This window comes from Pinus tabuliformis, chromosome 4_1, assembly GCF_031772625.1.
Source record: "Pinus tabuliformis cultivar Carrire ecotype Pingquan chromosome 4_1, CPIR1, whole genome shotgun sequence".
Lineage (NCBI taxonomy): Eukaryota > Viridiplantae > Streptophyta > Pinopsida > Pinales > Pinaceae > Pinus > Pinus tabuliformis.
In genome coordinates this window covers 239,829,755-239,855,933 of record NC_142303.1, presented here as the reverse complement: position 1 = coordinate 239,855,933, position 26,179 = coordinate 239,829,755, and positions in this window count along the sequence as shown.

Below are 26,179 nucleotides of genomic sequence, written 5' to 3'. Positions count from 1 at the left end.
ATCTAGGATAACTAGGAATAAGAATCGCGTTCGAGATATTGTATCCTCCTGGAAAACCAGGATTAACCGGACCGTATTGGGGTTGTTGAGGTTGTTGATAAGTGTACCCAGGATATGGTTGATACTGATAGACTGGCTGCTGCACAGCAGAACCGAATTGGTACTATCCCTGGTACGGTTGATAGGTGAATTGTGGTTGACTTGTGACAACCATACTTAAACCAGGTTGTCCTATAGGCATCTGAACCAAAGTTTGAATTGTAGATCCAGACGGTGGTAAAGATGTCTGAGGAGTAGATACAGGAACAGTAGAAACCGGAGCTGTCGATACTCCAGAAGTAGGTGGGGTAGATTGAACAGATGTTGCGGCAGTTGTAGCAATAGTTTGAGGCGAAGTACGAGGTGTACTAGGCCCAGGCTGAGAAACTACCGAAGGTACAGAAGTTTGAAAGTTAGACTGGACTGGTTGCTGGGGTGTACCAAAAACTAAGGGTTGTCCAGTTTGAGATGACAACTGTACACTTGGCTGCAACACTTGTTGGGTTTGCGATGGATCCCACACTATATTCATTTCGGGGTACTGACCCATAACTGTTTGAGAATACTGAGGACCATAACCAAGTTGAGGGTAGGATTGATAATTGAAAGGTACATTTCCCATTCCTTCAACAAACATTTGACCTTGGGGTGGTTGGAAACCTTGGTTCGAGTATTGACCTTGGGGTTGATACCCTTGAGGCACATACTGATACTGGGGTTGACCTTGAGGTATAAATTGATATTGGGGTTGACCTTGGGGTACATATTGAGTCTGGGGTTCACCTTGAGGAATGTACTGTCCCATAGGTATGTACTGTCCTTGAGGTTGCCCCACAGATGCAAATTGTGTACCTTGAGGTTGCCCCCCAGGCGTTAATTGACGCTGCCCCCCAGGCGGTAACTGGCCACCTTGAGGTTGAGGATTGGGAATAGAGCCTGACATCATAAGAATGTCTTCTACGCTCAACGGCTTAGTACCATTGTTTCCAGTTAATAACCCTTGTTCAATGGGTTGAGGAGATGCTCCCGAAAAAGTACCAGAAAGTGACTGATACCCGGAGGGAACAGAAGGACCGCCGTAAAAAAAAGATTCGGGCGATTGAGTAAACATGGATGACTGTCCTACCATATTGACGAGAGTATAAAAACCTCTAGGTGTTGGGTGATAAGGGGCACGAGTTGGTGAAAAACTTAACCCTGAGTTTTCTAGAAAATTAGTCAAAGAAAGATACCAAGAACTACTCCTAGGTGGACTGTAAAAAATTGATTCACGCTCCCTTAGTTCGATAATAGGTTGATTTTCAGGGATAGGGATGCCTACTTCTTCCGGAGAAATTTCTTCAATAGCAATAAGTCCAGAAGGAAGATCTTTGGTGATTACTCTTTCTACCCTAGGTGAACCAGGACCACTAAAAGTTGGAGAAACAAACCTCGATGTCGGAGTAGCAGCAAATTCACTTTTAGGCTCGGATATTTTGGGTTCTTCACCTATATCACTAGTAGATGAAAAGCTACCAGCGATTTCAGAGACAGACACTGACTGCAGATTATACTCTGCCACTAATGGTTGAAAATCAGGATGTACTATCAAAGAAGATTCTCCTTCCTCAGGTGACCCAACTCTACTGTCTCTAGGAGTTCCGAGGACTTTTAAGCCTTCAAGTTGGCTTGGTACTTCCTCAGGAGGTTGGCCCCGAAGTCTACGGGACTTCCTCAATAACTCAGCCATGTTTACAAACTCAGGAGACTGGCCCCCAAGTCTATGGGATTGTCTTGGTAATTCAGCCACAGTTGAAAACTTTTAACTACTTCACACGCAAACAAAGTAAAATCTCAATGAAAAGCACCTAAAGTCTCTAAAGAACCAAACAAATTTGAATCACACGCCTAAAGAATCTAGGAGACCAAACACACACAAACAGTAACTTTCCGGACTGAAAAAACTAGTTGGTGATGAAATCCAACGTCGCAGAGTTCAATACAGAAATGGCGGTTGGAACAGTTACCCCGGAAACCTGCTTAATGAATAGACTGGCACAAGTTCCTCCACTTAACCGTCTCGAGTGAAGTGAACCCCCCAGAAAATCCAAGTGAGTCTAGCCGACGTCTGCTCCAGGTATACTAGGATCTTCCCACCACTGTCACCTTAGGAAGAGTCCTAAAGAATATGGCCACTAAGGTTACCAACTGAGACAAATACACCTGGGGGAACAGTCTAAGATCCAATACGCACGCAAGGGCAGAGTAGCAAGCTCAATCCCCTTGAAGGCTCCTTGACATAATCTAAGGTTTACCAACAAGTGACCCCAGGCTCCTCGACAATGGTTAATCCGAGGTTTACCGTTTTTAATACGTGAATATATGGCGTCGTTCCCAATGAGGAAGGATTGATTCCCACACTGGTTCGGACACGATCTCATGCTTCTCCTTTAAGAGGAGCTTTCCCAGAGTATAAATGCAACAATTGGATTTCTTCCCTACCACAAGATACATCTACTTGTTTGTTTTTACTGTCTTGGAGAGTTAATTACTCTCCTACTCCAAGACACTAGCCTAAGCTAAGTTGGTGTATCAGAGCCCTAGAAATAAAAATGTTACTAGGTGAATTTTATTTTAAGCGTTAATTTCAGTGGTTTTTGTTTAAGTCCAAAGGTGCGGAGATGAAACTCGTGGTATGAAGACTCGACTCAAAATCACTAAAAATACACCTAAGATGATCTAAACAATCTTTTTCTCTTCGATGAACTTCTAAACTAAGAAAGAGTTTGAGAATGAAAATACTTTGTAAACACAAATTTTTCTCAATTAAACAAATTAAAAGAAGAGCTTTTCCTTTCCAAAGCACTCAAAATGAGACAACTAGTTATTTCACAAAAATTTCCCTTTTTCGTTTCAAAGCACTCAATCACTACAAAAAAAAAACTTTTTTCAAAAGAGATTTTTTTTTTTATATTTTTTATAAAACACTCAAAACTAATGAAAATGACTAACTTTGAGATCTACAAATTATAAAAACCTATTTGAAGTCAAAGCCTACTAAAAGTCTTTTTTAAGGATGTTTTACTTAGCTAGATGTAAGCTAAGGACCAATTTATGCAGAATCACAAATAAGTCAAGAACAACCAATTTTGTTTTCTTTTTGAAAATGAAAATCCAAACTCTCAAACACAAGCTTTTCGAAGTTTTGTAAAGAGAAAACTCAAAGCGGATTCCTCAAACAAGGGGAGATTTCATAAATGGTCAGACTCATAAGAAATCTGGTAGACACTAAGGTGATTTGAAGTCCCTACAGCTTCTAAGCTCAGAGCCACTACACAACCAAAATGAAAACAAACCCAACAAGCAAAACTCCTAGGAATTTCACCTAAAACCCTAACACTAACGAAATCAATCCAAGGAAAGCTTCTGACAAGTTATATGCAGGTCTGGGCAGTGGATAACAATTTCTAAAGACAAACTAAGCTGACTAACAGAGGAAATCTTAGGGTTTTCAAAATTTTGACAGGGTCCGCAGGCCCACAGTTGGCACAGGTGCGGTCCCGCTCTGTGCTAAAAGCCAAGCTGCGGGTAGGTACGCACTGTGTCAAACAGCTAGGGTGCGTTCGTCTCCCAAAGCTATGAAAAACGAAAAATAACCCTGGATCTACAAACTCTACCCACTTTTACACATAACAAGCCAAAAACAGAAACAAAAATAGAGTTTCTCAGGTCAAAGTAAAAGCAAGCAAAACAATCAAGTCCCTAGTGGAGTCGCCATTTTGTCACACGGAATAAGTTGATCTTGTGGACAAGATAGACCTTCCTAGAATCTAAAGAAGACCTAATGACAAGCAAACCAACCAGACACTATCTTTCTCTAAATATGATTTGATAAACAAATAGCAAACAAGTGTTTTTAGGGCCTACCTTAGGTCCAACGCAAGCTTGTGGATGCCCTCGCTCCTTTGATCCAAGTGAGCTCCTTTTCGCGAATCTGCAAACACAAACAAGGCAAACAAATTAAATAACACCTGAAAAGCCAATTGCATAAAACATATTTAACATGAAAGTCAAGGAGTCCATGAAACAGATAACATAAGATACTTGTTGAGAAAAATGAGTTTGATTGTATTAATTCAAAAGAAGAAGAACTTTACAACCTTTGCCTTAACACTGTACAAGCTCCTCCCAGGGTCCAGCAAGAAGTCTCCTCTACTTTGACAAGTTTCACTCACTCCCTAATGAAGCCAAAAAGATGTGTGATCTCTCCTCTTAAGCTCAACTAGGAAGTCTTGATTTCACCAGCATTTACCCTAAAAAATGTTCAGCTTCTAACCTCTCCAGCAACCAGCCCAATGCCTGTATTTATAGTGCAACGAAGGGAGGTTACTAGGTCCTCCTTCAAAGGGATAAAGCCCTCCTTCAAAGGGATAGCTCCTCTCATCAAGGGATTAGCTCCTTCTCTTTTGGGATGCATGAAACACCTCAGAGCGAACAATCCACGTCAAAATTCCTTCTAGAAACCTCTAGAATTAACCCAAGGTGAGTTTTTTAAGATAAAACTTGCACCTTTTGACTTTCACAGGGGTACGCACCTACACCGTTAGGGACAGAGCGGGCAGGTCCGCAGTTTTTGTACACAGAAGGTGCGGGACCGCATGTGACCATGAGAGAAAGTGCAGAACCAGAGTTACATTGATTTTTAATGTCTTTCTCTCATTTCCAAAGCTTGATTTGAAGAACTGAGGTCTGAGACTTGCTTAGGAGGACAGTACAAGTGATGATAGACCCATACTGACTGCAAATAATCATGGTGACGATATTTTTGTGTAACAGTACACTAGCCAGTAAACGGGGTCTGCCTAGAAGATTCCAATCAAAGGAAACAAACAGGTTGCTTGGAGGTGGGATTGAGTAGACAGCCAGATATGACTCTGACGAACTTCCTTCCTACGGTAAAGGAACGGGTAGACTGCCCCCATGTTCATCGGAGTCTGTGCTTACGAAGAGAATTTGAATGGTGTCGTTCTTGTTCTCTTCGGTGAATGTATCATCTAAAGATGGATCATCTGAAGGCAAGACCGGGTTAACTGCCGTCTTGACCTTTTGACTTTCGTCTGGTGTGGATTCAGATGGTTTATCTTCAATGATAGACGCTTCGGCCGACTATAAGGGCATGTCGACCGGATTTTCAACTAGTGACGGACTCGACAAGAGCTTTTTATATCTAGGAAGAAGTTGTAATGATGAAACCGGACAGTCATCCAAAACTCTTTTAGCCTCGTCTAAGAAGGGACAATGGTTGATGGCGTGATCTCCTTCACACAATTTACAAGGAAATTTACATCTTCCTTTCTGTCCAGGGGCTTCACTTTCACTAGTTGACGGTGTATTTTCAACATGATCATCAGAGGTTGACGACACTGGATTGTGCAAACGAGGAGACCAGTCCCTTAAGATCTGAGGGATGCAAGGAAAATCTTGATGATAGTGGTCTCCTTTGAAAATGACACATGGCGATTTAGGCATGGATGGTGCAGTGTGTGGATTTTCGCTAGACGATCCCTGTTCGCCCCTTTTCGCCTTTGGCTCCTCCTTCTTCTTCTCTTTCTTCTTCTTCTCCTTCTTCTCCTCGGTTACTTGATTTTTGGCTTTGTCAGCTTTATCAAGTGAAGAGGAAGGAGGAGAGGAGGAATTGGACGAAGTAGAAGGTTTGGGGGTAAATCTGGTATCGTTTAGTTGCTAACTTGATTGTTCAGGAATCACGATGTTCTGAACGACAGAGGTTGAGAAGAGCCATATGGGCAAGCCGATTGTCAATCCTGGAAGCGACAATGTGGCCATATGGGGTGCACCAACATCTCCCCAAAAGGAGAAATGACTAGGATTTCCCGCAAGGGGAACTCCTTGGTTGGTGGGCTCCATTTTTCTCAACCTAAGACAAACATAGGAAAGGTGATATTTATTCTGATTAAAATAAATTTTAGATGCTTTGAAACAACTTGTTTTTTCAATTTTTAAGAGTCGAGAAAAAACAAAAGATGACTCTAGTCGCCTTCGATTTTTAATGAGCCTGAAGTGACAAGTGCTCAGATGGACCTTTTCCTTTAAGGAGTCTGAAAAGGAATGAAAGAGACTACTCTGGAAATATAGACAAAGGGATTACCAAATCAGTCGCAAAACTGCAGAATACTTTTTACGGTACGGCAGTCAATCTTCCTGAATGCTGTGTTCAGTGCATTGCAATCGATAGGGCGGGAGACACAGCTTCCTATGGATAAAGGATAAAGCCTATTTTGGTCTCCCAATATATAATCGATGGTACGTGGGAGCACAAGTCCGTACTGGCACTTATCGTCTCAAAGTGGAGGAATCACCCAACCAACGATGAAAACAACAGTTACCGGGTTTTACGACGCCGGAATACATCTCTAGCCTAGACTTCTAGATGTTGTGCGTTAGGTTCCAAAACGTTTTTAGATTCATTAAATTTATTTTACAGTTGATCTTGCTTAAGAAATTTGCCTTTCAGGTTCACCGCGTGATGTAAATGTACAATTCCTAAAATGCAATCTAAGATGATAAACAGTCGTTTAATCTTCTTTTTGTAATGAAAATCCTAGCTGCTAAGGAAAGAGAGATGACGTTCTTTCAACATAGAGCAGAGAGCACACACTATATGCACTGTCCTAAATCAAACCAACAAATAGCCTAAATGCAAATGCACGTGCATGTATTTGTTTTCAGCCTTCTTAGTGTGTGAATGATAAAAAGAAAGCTAAGCGAAAATCTGAAATATTTTTCAAAGCAACATTACTAGCAAGTTTCTTTTGAAGACAAAATGAGGACAATGACGACACTTTGCAATTTGGAATTGAAAAATTGCTTTCAACACTTGAAAAACTACTAATTCAAATGAAATACAAGAGTAACAGTGTAATCGACTATCAAGAACAATCGTATTCTCTTCTATGACTGAAAATGACACTTGCGACACTTTCAAATCAAGAAACGACAGTTCAATTACGCTACTTCTTTGTAAAAGAGAACTGAAAATGACTCAAAATACATAAAAACATTTACAGTTCTTTGCACAATGGAGGCGGAATAATGGCAAGGAAGGGGGTTTCAACAGAGGTGTATTGACTACAGGCAGAAAAACTCTTGAATAGAGCTGAAAAGAGTGAACACAGAAACCAAAATCTAAGAGCAGAAAAGGCCTTGTCTGATCAGCGCACCTGTAACACAGTGAAAAAGAGATGCAGCGCACCTACTACACTTGGGACATGTGATGCATCTAGAATTCACAGAAGAGATAGTGCGCTGGACCAGGGATGAGACTTTAACTAGGTTCTGGGTCACAGTTTGCAGCTCAGTTCAGGGATTTAGGCCGAGCAAGTGGTAATCAATAAATCAATCACAGGGGTAGATCTAAAGAGGTTACTAGAGCCACCACAAGCGCAATTAGAGAGCTTGTAAATCGATTGTTCAGTTCATAAACAAAACTTAGAGATAGATTGAAGCAGCGTTGATCTACTTTGCACTTGCATAGCAAATGCAGTTCGAAGGCTAGCTGGCTTGACTTCAGGCTCCGTCTGTAAGTTTATAAAGCAAACAGATGTAGACAGACAAACAATCTACTCGCTCCCCAGCAGAGTCGCCATTTTGTTATCAGGAAATCTAGTGTCTATGCAGAGCTGCTAGTCCCACTAAGGCTGGTAGCTATCTTAGAAACAAACAAACTAAAACTACTTTCGTTTTCCTTTATGAGAAATAGATAAGAGGGGAATAAAGGAGACCAACCTCTGTCTTGCGCTTGGTTCCTTGCTTGATTCCTCTCTCTTCTGATAGATCTTTGCCACTCGCTTCCTTGTCTACCCAGCTTCAAAGAGCACCTGTAGAATCAAAGCAGCATAACACTATCCAAGAACATAGATCTATTATCATAAACAACATAGGACCAGATATATATTGACCACACAAATGCATATATCATCAATCATACAAGAATGTGGAGGAAAACTTGAATAGCTTTATTGATAATCAAGAAAAAGCAAAGAGGATTACAACCAATTGTTCTGACCCGGCATCATCCTCTTAGCAAGAAAGCCATTCTTCACCTCATGAAAAGCTCAGATCAGCCAACACTATGATATTGTACCAAGAAACTAGCAGCACTTCCTTAAAAGATACAAAATTCTAGCCTCTGGATCTTTGGGATGAGGGATCCATATATAGATGTTTGCAATGTGGGTGAGTCAGCTTTTGAGATTTGATTAGTGTCCTTTCTCTGATAGTTCTTGATTCCACTTGGAGATTGATGATCTCTTACTCATCCCTGGGCGAATGCAGAGAGGCAAGTGTCACAGGAGAAGTTTCTGGAATATTCTATGATCCTCCACCTTGCAGATTGACCCTGCCATTTGTCCACTCTCGCCCATCGCACCCCATAGAAGGGCTTTTCAAGATGCATTTCACCTCCTGTGTGTATTTAGGTGGGATGCAACACACTTTGACCATGGAGCAGGTGAGATGGTCTAGTTTTGACCAGTTTTGAGCAGTTTTCATGGAGAACTTCTGGGAGAAGATGTAATCAGTTGACCTTGTTCTTTTAGAGGTTGGAACAACACTTTTAGGGACTTAAGAGCCCTTGGTTTATGGACATTTATGATTGGGGTTGCAGTGCCCAAAAATGTCTATAACACCAGGTCACCTGTTTGGAATGTAATTCAGGAGTTTGCAAAAATACCAAATTCCTCAGATCATATCTCCGTAAATATAGCGCAAAAAGCTCTGAAATTCAGACCCAAGATTTAGCGTGATGTCTTCTCAAATGGGTTTTCTTTTTAGCTTTTGAAACGTAGCAGAAACAAAGTTATAGCGAAAATTCCACGATGACTTGTTTGGAGCAGCGAAACCCTAGAATCCAAAGCTCTGAAACCAAATGTTATGAAACCAGCGCAAGAAAAGATAGAAAATATAGGTCAACGCCTTAGAATTCATCCTCTTCAAGGGGGCAACCTTCTTTACATTACATAAATGAACAATTCTTGGATGATTCAAATGCCAAAACCTCCTTTCTATATATAGGAGTCTAAGGAGTCACAATATAATCCAGCCGACCTAACAATAATAATATAAAGCCACAAAAATAACAATAGAGGGATTCTATGGGGCATAGTAATAACAATATGGGGGCAATAGGGGCACAAAAATATTAATAATGGGTATAACTACAATAGTAATGGGGTAATCACTAGTATTATAGGGACCCAACAAACAAATTAGCTTGCAGATCACCTGTACCTTCAAGCACCTATACTACTTTGACTCTAAGAGGGTCAAATGCTTGGGAATGATAAAATATGTAGTGGTAAACCTGGCTCAAATCCCTCTGAAGAGTGTAGTGATGGACATCGTAGTGGAAGATATTCCCCCTCAATTCGGCATGCTCCTATCTAGTTCTTAGGGTTCCAAGGTGGGGGGCTCTATGAAATTAGATCTAGCTTATGCCACTATTCCCACTTTTGGAGTAGAAGAAAGGAGGTTGTATGAGGAGTCTAGATTTGTAAAAACTGTGACCCCAGCTGGAGGTTCTAGAAATTCTCCAGTGTGTGGAAAAGAAAGCAACCTCTCCTGTCTGTTCCTAGAAGAATATGAGACCATCATAGAAGAAACACAAGTACATCTAATGATTCCTTTAGACGACCAACACACAGATAAAAACAAAGTATGGAAATTATACTTTGATGGAACAAATTTCAAAGAGGGAAATCGAGCAGGAGTATTGTTGGTAAGCCCTGAGGGCCGCATGATACCTCTCCCATTCAATATGGAGTTTGAGGAAACCAACAACGTGGCATAGTATAAAGAATTACTCCTCTGGCTACAAAAAACGAGAAATATGAATATTGAGTGCTTAACTGTGCACAGATACTTTTAGCTGATTGTAAAGCATATCCGAAATTAGTGCCAGGCTAAACACTCTAGATTGAGGAATTACCATAATGAAGTGTGGGATTTGATTGATAACGTTTTCTTTGGCCTTTAATATCCAATTTATGCCCAAAGAAGCAAACAAAATGGTTGATTCCCTTGTTGTAGCAGTAAGCAATTTCAAACACCATCAAAATCCACTTCGTAGGTATGATGTGGAGGTCTGATATAGACCCTTTATAGCTGATAACATCAAGCATTGGTATATATTCGAGGACAATGAGAAGATCAAAAAATTTATAGAATTCGTTGGGGAGTTCACTAACTCAACCATTGACCAAGGAGAGGAAAAAGAGGTAGATGAAGAATCCCCTTCATGGGAAGACATAAAATTCTACAACTAAAATGGAATACCATTCCTCGTGGGCTAGTCTCACTAGAAATATTATTTAATAAGGATGATGTATCCTCCAAACCAAAGGCTCCAGAGATGGACGAACAAGTAGAAGATTGCAATATCGACTCAAAGGATGAACCCCAGATGGTTAGACTATCAAAAGGAATCCCCCCACAATATAAACAAAGGTATTTAAATCTCTTTGAAACCTATAAGGATGTTTTTTCTTGGTCTTATGATGGCTTAAAAGAATTTGATACTAACATCATATAGAATAAGATTCCTTTAAAGAGTGGAATAAAACCATGCAAGCAGAAACTTAGGTAGATTAATCCACTCTTACTCCCCTCCATTGAAAAAGAAGTAAGGAAACTTCTATAGGATAAAATTATAGTGCCTTTAAGGTACTTGCAGTTGGTGGCCAACTTAGTCCCAGTTCAAAAAAATAATGGAGAAATAAGGCTATGCACAAATTTTTGAAACATTAACAGGGAATCGTTGAAAGACAACTACTAGCTGCCTAAGATGGATTACATATTGTAGAAGGTAGTTGGGTCAATCAGAATGTTAATGATGGATGGGTTCTCTGGTTACAACCAAGTGGCAGTCCACCTTGATGATCAGAAGAAGACAACTTTCACCACCCCATGGGGAACATTCATGTATGTTCGCATGCCTTCAACTTTATTAATGCAGGGCCACCTTTCAGAGAGCTATGGATATAGCTTTTGTAGGGGAGAAATACAAGTTTGTAGTGGTATATTTGGACGATATCACATCCTTCTCTAAGACTGATTAAGAACACATCCTTCACTTGAAGCTCACCTTTGAGAAATGTAGGAGGTATGGTCTCTCTTTGAATCCCAAGAAATCTCAGTTCGCCCTGAGTGAGGGGAAGCTACTAGGACATAGTAGTGCAAGAAGGAGTGATAATCGATCCTAGGGAAGTTGAAGCTTTCAATCATATTCCTCTACCCAGAAATAAGAAAGAGGTCCAAGCCTTTTTGGGGGGAATCAATTTCTTGAGGAGGTTCATACCCAACTATGCAAAAATAGTGAAGGGTATTACAAATATGCTTAAAAAGGAAAATGAAGTCAATTGGAGCCTTGCCCCACGAGATTATTTTACTAGAATTAAAGAAGCTTTGGCTGAAGTCCCAATACTAGTTAGCCTTAACTACTCAATGCGTTTCTATATCTTTTCTTTTGCTTCTTTGCATATTATTGCTGTAGTTATACTACAAAAGAATAAAGATGGTTATGAACAACCCATCGCCTTCTTTAGCCAAGTCCTGAGGGTTGTTGAGCTGAAATATAACATCTTGGAGAAACAAGTCCATGCACTAGTCAAGGTTTTGAAGGCATTTCGAATGTATGTGCTACAATCAGAAATCGCAGCATTTGTCCCAACAACAGCGGTCAAGGACATCCTTGTTCAAGGAGACAGTGAAGGAAACAGTGGTAGGTGGATAACAAAGATACAAGAATATGACATAGACATAGAGCCTACTAAGCTCATAAAAGGCCAGAGGTTTTCCAAGGTTTTATCAGAATCTAATTGCTAATATTTAGGGATAAACCTGATAATAGAGGAAGGCAGACCAAAGGTTCAGCTGAACTAGATTAAAACATCAGACAAAAAGATCTATGCTAAATATCAAGGATCACCCTGGTATAAGAGTATCGTCTATTGTCTCTTATTTCTGAGGTTTCCACTAGGGCAAGATAAATACAAATACAAAAGTCTGAGACTATAAGCTCAAAAGTATATCATATCCAATGGTAAACTCTACTAGAAGGATTTGGTGGGAGTTTTGCTGTTATGTTTGGTAGAAGACAAAACCATAAAGTGATTGAGGAATTGCACAGAGAAGTTTGTGCAGGTCATTACAATTGGAAGACCATAGCTCACAAAATCCTCAAGGCAGGATTCTACTCGCCTACACTATTTGGAAATGTTCATTCCCAGGTTAGGTCATGTCAGAAGTGCCAAGTGTTTACTGAGAGACAAAAACTTTCTCCTCTCCCTCTGATTCCAGTGCATGTGGAAGAACCCTTCAGACAGTAGGACTAGACTTCATAAGAGAAATAAACCCACCTTCCAGTATCCAACATAAGTGGATATTAACAACCATGGATTATTTCACCAAGTGGGTAGAGGCTATCCTAACTAGAAATGCTACTAAATCAGTGGTAATTAAGTTTATGGAGGAAAACATATTATCATGTTTTGGTTGCGCTATCAAAATCATCACTGACAATGCTCAAATCTTGAAATCCACAAAATTCATCAGCTTCTGTCAGAAATTCAATATCATCATCGGGCACTCCACTACCTACTGTCCTCAAGGTAATGGCTTGGATGAGTCCTCAAACAAAATGGTGGTGTGATTGGTGAAGAAGACCATCATCGAGAATTAGAGGAACTGGGACTCCCAATTGAAGTTTTCCCTCTAGGCTAACCGAGTAACTCCTAAACAATCCATTAGAAAATCTCCTTTTGAGCTAGTGTATGGTAAGGCTACAATCTTTCCAATCCTATTAAAAATTCCAATGGTGAAGTTACTACAAGAAGTTGAGGAAGAGCTAAGTGCCTTGACACTAAGGATAAACCAACTGGTCGAACTTCATGAAAACAGAGAACAGGTGGGGGATAAATTGTCAAATTACCAACAAAATATGAAATCCCTGTTTTACAAGAAGGCCAAGGATTGACCTATTGAACCAAGAGATTTATTTCTCTGATGGGATGTCCGACGGGAAGAAAAAGGAAAACAGAAAAATTTGATCCACTCTGGTTCAACCCTTTCAAAATTTCAGAAGAGAGAGGAAATAACACGCACCTACTCGAAAATATTGATGGTGAACCATTGGAACTGCCAACAAATGGTCAGTTCCTCAAACACTATTTCTAGCATTAGAGGTACCTGTCTTGCACTCATTTTAAATACTAGTGTGTGTATTCTCATTATTATATGAAATTTTCAGATTTCATTGAAAATTCCAATTTCATGAAATTATCATTTGTTTAGAAAATAATCCATGCCCAAAGGAGGAGCTCACAGTCTACAAGTTCTCAAGGCATTGAAATCCAATGCCCCCTCCCTTGTTGGAGCCAATGTTGTCACCTTCTAATAAGAGACTTCGAATTGTACAAAGAGGGAAAAATAATAGAGAGGAGGTTGTTGTGCTTTGCAAATTGGAGATTAAAGGGGAAGAATAGGTCTAGCTTAAATTTCTTTGGAGAAATTTCCATATTCTCTAAAAACCATTTCTTTCACAAACCCTATTTTTCCTTTGTTTTTTAAACTCTAGCTACGATGACCAATTTTTAACTCTAGCCAAAATCCCTTTGTATATCTAACTCTAGCCATGTTTCCCATTCCCCTTTGAAATGTTTTAAAACATTCAGAAATCATTTCGAAACCCTTTTTAAGTGTCGAGACCCACAAGCCATAATCGTTATCATCCCCTTCCCTTTTTGTGATACATATCTTCCTGTCACCACTCCTTCTCCTTGATTGCAATGGAATCCCTCCTCCACTGATATTGCATATCGCAATGTTTTCCTGCCGATTGCCATATCCACCCATCACCTCTCCTTCTCGTCGATTGCGATGTAATCCCTCCTTCGCCAATATCGCAAAGTTTCCCTGCTGATTTCCATATCATCCTGTCAACACTCCTTCTCGCCGATTGCGATAATTCTTTCTCCCCCAATTGCGATATCAAAATCGGGGATTGCACTCGTTAAAGTCCTCCTCCACCGAAGTACCTTCCAACCTATGATTGCAATGTACGAGAACCCTCTCGGATGTGATATTTTATGTGATACATTCTATAAATCATCGCGTCTGAAACATCAAAAATCACCATAAATCCATGTTAAAGCCCATCTTCCCTTTTTGATGGCGATATGTGCGTCCTCATTCTGGATGCGATATTTTATGTATCATGCTTTATGGAATTTTCATGCCCGGATTATTGGCAAGAATTATGAAATGTGGTAAAAAGGCCCTCTCCTACATTAAGATTGTGATACCATCAAGCCCGGATCAACAACCCAGATTGAATTAGCCTTGATCAATGGCTTAGGTCAATGAACCTTAAGACATCTATTTCACTTCTTCTCAGTGGGACAGCAAGGGTATTTTTCACCATATATCCAGTAGCACGGTCACCAAATAGGGAAAACAAAGATAATACTATATAATGACCAATTGCGATATCCCAGGTGGGCCTAATCCCGCATATCGATGATCACATTTATCAAGGGGAGGCACTCCCGTCCCGTAAGGACCTTTAATGGAAAACCTTGATCTGATAGCTCTGTGATGAAGTAACGAAAAAATTTAAAGGTGTGGTGGGTTGACAAGTGAGGCATTTAAGAAAGGAGGTGCAACATTCAAAATCGGCTTGGGATCAACCAAAAAGGCCCCTTGTGACACGAAACGAGGGTCAATGAATACAGATTAAATGAACACATGGAAGCTCAGGAGGACTTGATGATCTAGCATGGTGCTTGATGTATAGGGAAGACAAAGTACCGCCCATGTGATCTTTTCTTTTGTACTGTGGCATTAAACTGATAGTTGAACGCTCCCAGTTTTGAAGAACGAATGATCCGAGCAGTAAAGGCATAAGTGACGTGAATCAGCTTGTGACACAGGTGACCAGACTATGGGCAAGCAACAACCTGAAGAAAAGGTGATCACAAGGATGGGCATGGAGATATTTTGTTGGTGTGTTCATCTAATTGATTGACTTGTTTATTTTTCGTGTAATTTGTCATTATTTATTAAAGCAATTAATTTTTGTAATCATTTTTGGGTCAAAGAGCCATCCAGGGTGAGGCAGCTAGTCGATCTAACAACTAGGGCTTGGCTGAGATATTTTTTTGTAATTACTATTCAATGCTCCCCTCCCTAGATAAATAGGGGAAGTAACACTTCACAAAGGTTCATAATTCTAAAGAAATAATTACATGTTATTTTCAAGACTGTATGATTTTATGATATGTGTCTTTTAGAATATTAAGAAAATGGTGGTGATTCCTCCTTCGAGTACTACAATATGTTATCCTTCTGTTAAATTCAATTATGTTCATGTTTCCTCTCTGAATTCATGTAATCGTAGTTGCTAGAAAGGCTTCATATGTTCTTACATATTCATTTGTATTGACTCTTTAATGCATATGAATGTATGGATATTTGAAACTATATCTTTAAAATTGTGCTCCATGAATCATCGTTCCCATCCTCTTTCATCCATTATGTCTACCTTTAGCTTAGAAATGTAGAATTCTAGAAGCTTCAAGCTTTATGCAATAAGTGTAGAATTCCTAATGCTTCAAGCTCTATGCGGTGAGTTACTCTATCTCTTTATCCTCTCTCATCGCTCTGCCAAAATTTATTAAACTGTAGGTCCTTGAATTGCTTGGCCTCTGCTAGTTTATACACATATTTCTATGAGTTGTATATGTGAAGAAGTACCAGAAATGCATGGCTTGCGCCTTTAGATGAATGGACCAACCCATGTTTTTTATTATATATTTTGAATATATATGTGTGTGTGTGTGTGTGATGTCTCCAGTTTCCCAAGAATCATATGAGATGCATAAAATCATCTAGATGTGTCCAGGTGCTGATCTTGTAAGCAATTTGAGGTTGTTTCTGGAATAGACAACAATCACCATCACAGAAACATGTTTATAAGATGGATGGACATAAAAAACAACAACCGAGTGGCGGTATAGCTAAAAAAAGAAAACAAAATTAATAAAATGGTGTGGAGGAGAGACCTGTTACAAGTGGTATCAACGACCTAGGTTCAACTCTTAGACCTAATGGACCAAAATGAAGGTGGTTACATGTCATTAAAATGAGACATGTTGAGTTATAAAATACTATTAGGAAACAATATTCTTTTGGCTGGAAAAATTTAGGTACTAATTATCACACTAATCATATTCATAAATTGAAATATGCATCACGTGATTCATATTTTTTGAGAATAAAATATGTAATGCTCTATAATGGAATGTTTGGCATCACTGTCGGCATAGAAATTTTAGATTTGATAGTGATATATCATATACATAGCTTTATGGAAGTGATGAAGAAATGAAAATAAACATGTATATAACTATCTGTACTTAAGTATTAGAATATAAGATTAGACAAAATCTAGGTCAAACATATAATACCATAGCGAATAATGGTAAGAATGAGAAGATTATAGAAGGTGAGTATAACCCCAACTAAGGAAAAGATGGATGGCAAGTGTAGCATCGCTATAAGTTCTTGATAAGGGAAACATAGATACACCATTAATTTGTAAGAGTAAAGTAGTGAAAATCTAAGGTGGGGAACCATTCATTTGATGGTAAGGTGAAATAAAAAGGTTGCAGGTTCAATAGTGAAACCTATGGTCAACCCATCCATTGTAAGACATAAATGATTGATAGTTAGATCTGACCTGGAAGGAAACAATGGTTAAAAAATAAGTATTTAAGACAGAAAAGATCAAGGTTGGACTGTGTTATACAAAGTTTTCTTTAGCAAATTTCTATATATTTATATTACAATAAAAGTCAAAGCTTTCACAGATATCAAGACAGCATAATCACGGGTTCAAGTTTCCAACTGTGGTTGTTAAGAACTTAAAATCTATTATTCAATTCATTATATGACACTTGGATAAAAGAATGTCATATTTTATCAAAGAATCATGAGTATACCACTTTATCATATAACTTTCCAAGTAATTCTTTCTGAAGATCTTGGATTTCACTATTCTCATTACAGCCAAAATGGTTATTCTACAGAAAATTATAGTTGTGCCTTACTTCCATCCTATAATGATTTCTTATATAATTCATGATGAATCTGAATATCGATTTTGATGCAAACATAACATTTAGACAAATAAAATGGAAACCATGGAAGGTAAACTACTATCTTTAATTAATATCTATCATACTACATGTTCACCCCAGCATAGGCGAGCCAGTTATAGAGGTGGAAAAGTAACCTATGAACTTGTTGGAACTCCTATTTACATTACTGTAAAGTTTATTGCGAAATTGAAGTTGATAATGAAAATTGTTATTAATTAGGTATATTTTATAGTTTAAAAGGGAACATGAACCTAAATAATTCTAATCCTTCAACCGCTCATTTCCACGATGCAGTATCATATGTGGTTTTCCTTACGCTAACAGGGTTATAGTCCATATGAAAAACCTGGCCTTGTTATATATTACCAGACAAATATAAGAAAAAAAAACTAAGATTCAAAGGACATTGCGGGAAACAAGTGGAGTTATCATAATATATGAAATCTTTTCGGAGGTTCATAGAGATAAATTCGGCATAACAATCGAAAGGATAATTGCATGTTGGACTTGAATAAAATAAAATTCACCCATATGTCGACTACTGAAGTAGTTTAGGAATGTTACGCAAGAAACTTCTTGTTATTTTATTTTACAAGAAAAACAAGGGTTGATCTGGGCAATGGTGGAGACATTATCATCAAGCACTAAGGTTAAGAAACTTGGGCAAAACTATTCTAGATAGCTATAAATCTATAAATTATTGGGTGTTGGTCTAAATTGACCAAAAAGTTATGAAACACACCAAGGTTATTAGAACTTATAGTCTCGAGTGGTACTGTTATGAGTAACTTGGAATGAGTGGTATTGAACTTTTCAGAAGAGTAGTAATGAATACCAAAATTTAGAGTGCATTTCACATACCTTGAAACAAGTGAAACTTAATATATAATATTAGGCCTTGTGTGGGTTAGAAATATCAAGCTCCCTACAATACCTTCGTAAGTTTTCTCATCAACTAAATCAGCACCATCATATCTACATAACACATCTCCACGAGCACTTCGACTAGGGGTTGAATTACAATCAAGCATATCAAATTTATTTAGCATATCATGTGCATACTTTGTTTGACAAATGAAAATATCATCCTTACTTTGATAAACCTCCATTCCTAGAAAATATTTAATGATGCCTAAATATTTCATCTCAAATTCATTCATCATAACAACTTTGAATTTATCATTCATCTTAGAACTACTACCCATATACAATAGATCATCAACATACAAACTTATGATTAGAATATCAATACCTCCTTGTTTCTAGTAAAGGGTAGGATTACTCTTACTTCTTTCGAAGCCATTTTCTGGAAATTATCCATCAAACCTAGCATACCACACTCTTGGTGCTTGCTTGAGACCATACAAATTCTTATTCAACTTGCAGAAATTATTCTCCTTTCCTTCCAGTTCAAAACCTTGTGGCTACTCCGCATATACTTCCTCTTCTAAGTACCCATTCAAGAAGGCACTTTTGACGTCCATGTGATGTATGCTCCACTTTTTCTGAGTTGCTAACGAAATCAACATTCTAATCTTCTCCTGTCTTGCTACTGCTGCAAATGTCTCTTCATAATCCATTCCATACTTCTTTGCAAATCCTTTAGCAACTAATCTTGCTTTGTGTCTTTCAACACTCCCATCACTATTAAATTTAGTCTTATAGACCCATTTGGTGCGAATCTTTTTCTTGTCATGTGGAAGCTCTGTCAAATTCCAAGTGCCATTACTTTGAATGGAATACATCTCTTCTTGCATGGCTTGCATCCAAACCTCATTAGTACATGCATCTTAAAAACATGATGGTTCAAAATCAGCCTTGGCTAATAAAGTGAAATTGACTCTCTCACCTATTGGGCTTTCTTCATGTGCTTGATTTGCACTCCTTTGATAAATATCACTCAATATTCTTACCTTCCTTGTATAACTTCGAGAAGAGGTTGGAATTGAACTTGATATTGAAGAAATTGATGAAGGGCTTCTTGGTGGAGTTAACCCACTAGTTACAGAAGCATTAGTTGGCTACTCATGATCAATATCAACAATTATATCATCATTCAAATTTTTTTTTTTGTCTTCTCAACATGGCCTTCTTTATGACCATAAACTTCCCCTTCATAAAAAATTTCATCTCTTGAGACAATAAGCTTGTTTATAGAGGATTTACAATTTATACGCCTTTCTTGTCTCACCATACCCAATAAAAATACATAACTCACTCTTTGCATCTAACTTTTTTCTATTCTGATCAAGTACATGCACATAAGCCAAACAACCAAATAATTTGAAATGATTAACATTAGGCCTTTTTCCATACCAAGCTTCATAAGGAGTCATCTTTTCGAGTGCACTGGTGGGACTACAGTTGAGGATGTACATTGTTATAGCAACTACATCCCCACAATAAGAATTGCTCAATCCCTTAGTTTGTAACATGCATCTTTCGATTCTAACCATAGTATGATTCTTCCTTTCAGCTATGCCATTCTGTTGGGGTGTGTATGCCATAGTATGTTGCCTTCTGATGCCATTCATATCACAATAACTCTGGAAATATTTTGAGCAAAATTCTCCTCCACAGTTAGTCCACAAACATTTGATCTTGCACCCTTTCTCATTTTCTACAAGGGCTTTTAACTTCTTGAATGTATCGAGGGATTCACTTTTGGCCTCCAAAAAATATACCCAACAATTTCGTGAGTAATCATCAATAAAAGTGATGAAATATGATGACTTACACAAACTCTTAGTATGTATAGGACCACATATGTCTGAACAAACAAGCTGAAGTGGGTGATGAGCCCTCCATGCAATGCCCTTTGGAAAACTTTCCCTTGCATGCTTTCCTTTAGCACATCCTTCAAAAACCTCCTTATGCACTTCTACCTTGGGCAAACCAGAAACTAATGCATGTGAGGTTAGAAACTTCAAACTGTGAAAATTTAAATGTGTATATCTCAGATACCATAACCTACTTGAATCATCATAAGCCATATGTGCAAGATTGTTGTTATGTTCATCAAACCTCAATGGAAACATCCTATTTCTTGTCATAGGCACAACAATGATCACCCTATTTCCCTTATTATTATCATAGATAGTACATATATTATTTTGAAAGACTACTTTATAAATTTTCTCACATAGCTGCCCAACTCTCAACAAATTATGCTTCAATTGTGGAGTATCATAAATATCATGAATACTCCTTATACCTTCTTTTGTTTGAACCTCCATAGATCCTTTGGTAGCAACGTCCAATGGTTTATCATCACCAACCTAGATCTTGGATTTGAAACTCCCATCCTTGGCTGAAAGAAACTTCTCATTCCTTGTCATATGGTTAGAGAATCTAGAATCTAGGTACCAAACATCTTTAGTAGTATTTTCACCTTTGGCATAAGATAAAAATAAGTGATTTGGAGGATAGTCACCACTTTCTTGAGCATAGTTAGAATTTTTACCTTCTTTCAATCTGCATTCTCTTTCAAAGTGGCCATACATGTTACAATAGTAGCATTGAACATTTCTCTTATTAAATCTACCTCTACCTCTTCCTATGAAACTACCTCTTCCTCTTGAGCCACTTCTTCCTCTACCTCTTGAAGATTTTTGGCTTTTCCATTTACCTTGACCTTGATTGCTTTTGGCACTATTGCTGCTTGCATATTCATTCTTTGTAATTTGTAATTTAGACGAAAAAGTGTTCTCTACACCTTCAAAATTGTCGTACAATATTTCTTAATGAGACATCAAGGATCTAACCAATTGATCAAATGGTAGTTTTGTCAAATGCTTACTTTATTCCATAGTTATGGCAACATGATTCCATCTATGTGTTAAATATCTCAATACTTTTTTAATATAACTTCATTACTTACAGTTTCTCCAAGTGTAGCCATTTTATTGACCATATCTTTGACTCTCACACAATAGTCACTAACACTTTCAGCTTCTTTCATCTTCAAATTCTCGAACTCTCGCTTCAATGTCTGAAGCTTAACCACCTTAACTTGATCACTACCTTGGTAAGCTTCTTGTAGAGTCTCCCAGGGATCATTGGTAGTTTTTTCTCCTGATATTCTTGGAAATAAGCTCTTATCAAGAGCTATCTGAATGTGAAACAAATCTTGAGCATTCTTCTTCCTTGCTTTCTTTCTCGTTGTTCTTTAATTGGTTATAAGGGCATTCCTATCAGTTGGCTCCTCATAACCTAATTCAACAATCTCCCACAAATATTTTCCAATCAAAAAGGTCAGTATCTTAATGCACCAATAATCATAATCACTTGCATCAAATTCTGGAATGGGCATTTGGTTAGAATTCGGCATGATTAACTTTGGCGAAATACCAACAATAAAAATTTAACCCAAAACAATTTTACCTTCTTTGATACCACTTGTAGAATATGAAATGGATGCTTTAAGCCAGTTGATAAGCCAACATAATTACGAAGAAAAAAACATATTAAAAAAACAATGAACAAATAAAACACACTCACTGTGTGAGCTCAAACCTGTTGTAAATATCCTATTGAATTAAACCGTTAACTACATTGTTATATAGTAAAATTATTACTAATATTATTTTCAATCAACTCTGAAACAAATCTACTGACACTATCAACCTTATGAAAGCTAATTTTGAGCACTGACGACCCTAATAATTTGCTTCCCTACTTTTGCACAGAGAACAAAAAATCTCCTGACTATTTTGTCAACAATTTACATAACAAGATTAAGCATTGTTACCAACACTCCCCCTTAATTATTAATGAGGATTGAAACCAATATTTACAAGTCTATCGAAGCAATGTACATTATCTAGCCCTAAGCATATACTACCCTGCATATTAATGGTGTGATAGACCAGTAAATATGCTTTGACATGTGGTTTAGACCGAAGGAGACTTCTTAAAACCTCTAAATAATATGACAGTGCTTTAGCTGAGAATGTCATCACTGTGGCTCAGGATGGTAGTGGTAATATACCACAATTACGGATGCGTTGAATGCTGCTCCAAACAATTGTTTAGATAGATATGTGATACATATTACAGAGGGAGTCTACTAGGAATACATTGAGGTGCCAAAATACAAAACAAATATTATGTTGGTGGGAGATGGCATAAAGACCACCGTGATCACTGAAAATAGAAGCGTTGTGGACGGATGAACTACTTATCACTCTGCAATGGTAGGAAAGATATTTTACTCGTTTCTCTAGTTATGTGTTTAGTTCTTCTTTTGTTCATGAAGACCTGGTCTTCGATTGAGGGGAAATGCTTGAATGCTAGAAGTATTTCTCCTTTTGACAAATCTATTATTTATATATATTGTACAAATCTAACTAATCCCTACTTATAGTTTCTTGTTTTCTGTTCTTGCTACTACTTTTTATTAATTACTCTGAGAGCTACCTAGCTAATGTTCAATAACATAATACAATTTAATGCTAATAGCTAGATTTGATCTTGCCCTCAGATCTTTTCTTTGATCCTTATCTAAAAGACCATATTAAGCTATAATCCAAAACCCACATATAATGACACTTATTTCTAGTTTTTAGAGAATATATGCCAATTTTGTAAATGACTATATTAGTGATCTCTATTTAAGCCACAATTTTTTTTCCACTCTTTTTTTATATAAATTTGATGGTAGAAGTGTTTGAATAGTTTTTAGGAGAAATGGATTTAGTACTCATTAAAAAAAACTTTTAGGTTAATCTAAATATTAAAGTTATCAAAATATAATTTTGAGAATGTTTAAAAATTGGACACTCTGAGAATGTTAAAATACGTTTTTAAATATAAAAATGAATTTAGCGATATCCAAATCTTAAAACTTGACAAATGTAACCCAAAATTCCAATATTTTCCACAATTTTCTTCAAAATCCTATTAAAAATGTTAGCTCATTACACAATGTTAATTTACCTTGTAAGTTTTCTTCTTTATTTATTACAACTTCATTGTCTTCGTCAGTTGCTAACAGTCCTTTCGTTGGAATTTTCTTTTATCGTCATGCTCATTTGTGAAATATTTGTGATTACAAATGTAGTTGGGCAAGGCTTTATAGCTCGGGATATCAATTTCGAGAACACGACAGGCCCATAGAAGCATCATGTTGTTGCTCTCCGTGTTTCCTCGGATCTATCAGCATTCTACTGCTGCAGCTTCAACGGTTACCTAGACACTCTTTACATGCACTCCCTTTGGCAGTTCTATAGGGAATGCGACATTTATGGCACAGATGATTTTATCTTTGTCAACGCTACCACTGTGTTTCAAAACTGCAATCTACTGGCTCAAAAACGGATGGATAATCAAAAAAATTGTTTTACAGCTCAAGAAAGAGATGATCCAAATCAAACATTGGAATCTGTATTCAAAAGTGAAACATCTCTGCTATGCCTGATCTCACTCTATCTCACTCCAGTGAAGAGCTCTTTCCAAACATTCTTGGGAAGGCCATGGAAAAGTTACTCTCGCACAATTTATATGGAGTCATATATAGATGATGTGGTCGATCTTACAGGTTGGTTAGAATGGTCTAGGGACTTTTCTTTGCCGATGGTCTATTATGGTGAATATATGAACTCGGCACCCGGAGCAAGAACTGTGGCAAGAGCTCAATAGATAGGAGCTCAACTTAAACATTGAGTTAATCTTTTATAATCGGTTGTTATTAACCATGATGGACACTATTAAGAGGATTTTATGGATAAGTTGTTACTAATAAATAATAATAGTATTTGAGTTGTTTAAAATCAATAAATCTAAATTTGAAATTTATTATTCATGTGTCACTAGGATAAGAGGCTAATTATGTATATGCTCCCACTTCTTGCAAACATGTTCCCTTAAGGAATTATTCTTACCTGGATCAAAGTACAAAGATTAGCCTAGATGGGTGACACAACTCCTATGTCAAGCTATAGAATAAGACCCCAATATGTCCACCAACTAGTATAAATGTAGTGATCCTTAACCTTTAGAATTGAAGCACAAATATTGAATTCATAGATTATAAGTGTAAAAATTTGGATACCAGAGATAAATGAGATGATATATGCAAATATAACCAATTTATTAATTATCTCCAAAAAGAAGAGAGAAATGTTGATAGGAATCTTAAGGTGAGGAACCTTATCAATGTCAAATTAAAACAACACTATTGGCTTGTTGGGGCCTGACCTAGGTTCAGAGTTAATTGGCCAAAAAAATCCCTATGCTACTGGCCCTTTTGACAACAGTCCATGGAGCGCAGATTGAGGTCTCACCCGAAGTATTATGGGGGGCTGCTGAAACTGGGCTTCCGCACCCTTGAGATGTCTAAGGGGTTGACATGGTCCAATTGTTAGTACCTTCATGCAGGTTACTTCGTGCAAATCTCTAGCCCTCGCGGCCTGATATATTCATCTTCGCGCAGCCCTAGCCAGGGGCTGTGGGGCTTCCATGCTGGTGGAGCAGCAATCTGCTCTATTTCCCTAAGTCACTCAAAATATTATTTATCTTTGTATACCAATTAGTTATCTTTGTGCAACTAGATGCCTTATGTTATATTTACTTGTTCAGCACATTCATGTGAGTTCGCGCAGCAAATAAACAGTAAACTTGCAATTCATACCCAATAATACATAAAACATGGAAAGATACACAGAAATATGGTAAAACTTCTCTTTATTAATTCTTCCAATGGTTACAGACTCGACCTACCCTGCACACTCAGCTGCAGGGGTTCACGAACTCATCTGATGACTACTAGGCCTCTGCACACTCAGCTGCAGAGCATTCTCCCACTCTACGACCCAAAGACATGACTTACACTTCGAATCGATATTTCTTGGATTATTTTCTGCACTCCTTAGATTCTTATCTCTCCTCTTACACTTAGAGCCTCACTCTATTTATACAATCCCATGGTCCGTAGACCATGGGTAGATATTTCAAGCCGAAATTACATTACAAAAACAAGGGTAGACAACCCTATAACTCTATTATGACTTCATGCTCCGCGCTTAGAAATCGTAGAGTCTTTACAATAAACTTAGTCAAAACTTGGGCTTTAAGCCCCAAAACATGTGTTGGGGGGATTCCACGCCCAATAGACTTCCAACACAAACATCGTGACTCGCCCTCAAGTCACTCTGTCATTGCAGATATCTTCGCACGGAGACCCTCTAACTCTGCTCGAACAGCTGCAAGGTCGGCAGCGCACTGAGAGGCTTCCTGTTGGATCTCCTATACATGTTATTCCGAGACCGCTGTGTTGGAACTTCTTCCTTGGATCTGTTCCCGGATCCCCTGCATTTGCTGATAGTCTCGAGCCCGCTTTTATCTCCTTGAGGCATGACGATTACACTTCGGTCGGCTAGTTAGATAGTCAGGCCACCCATGTAGGGCTTCAGCCGACTGCCATTCACCTTGCTTGGGGGAGGTTCTCCATTTAGCTTAACCAGCTACACCACGGCTCTTTCTATGACTTCCTTAACAATGTATGGGCCCAGCCAATGCATCTGAAACTTCCCTGGGAATTTATTAAACTTACTATCATATAGTAACACTAAATTGTTTACTTTTAAGGTTTGCAACTTAATATGTCAATCGTGCCAGGCCTTTTCATGCTGCTTTTGTACTTGTTGGTGGAAGCCAACCAGAAATCGTTCATCTTCTAGTTCCTCCAACTACGCGAGCCATTCCTCCAGGGCTTTGCGGTTCGTCATACCTATGAGCGCAGCTATGCGCAAACTAGGCACAATATATTTCATTGGCATGACAGGTTCCACTCCATAGACCAACTGGAAAGATGTTTGTCCTGTCAGTTTCTTACACGTTGTTTATAAGCCCACAATACTGCAGGTACATGTAGGTCCCAATCACTTTGTTGTGTGTTGCAGACTTTGGTTAGCGCAATCTCCAGTATTTTG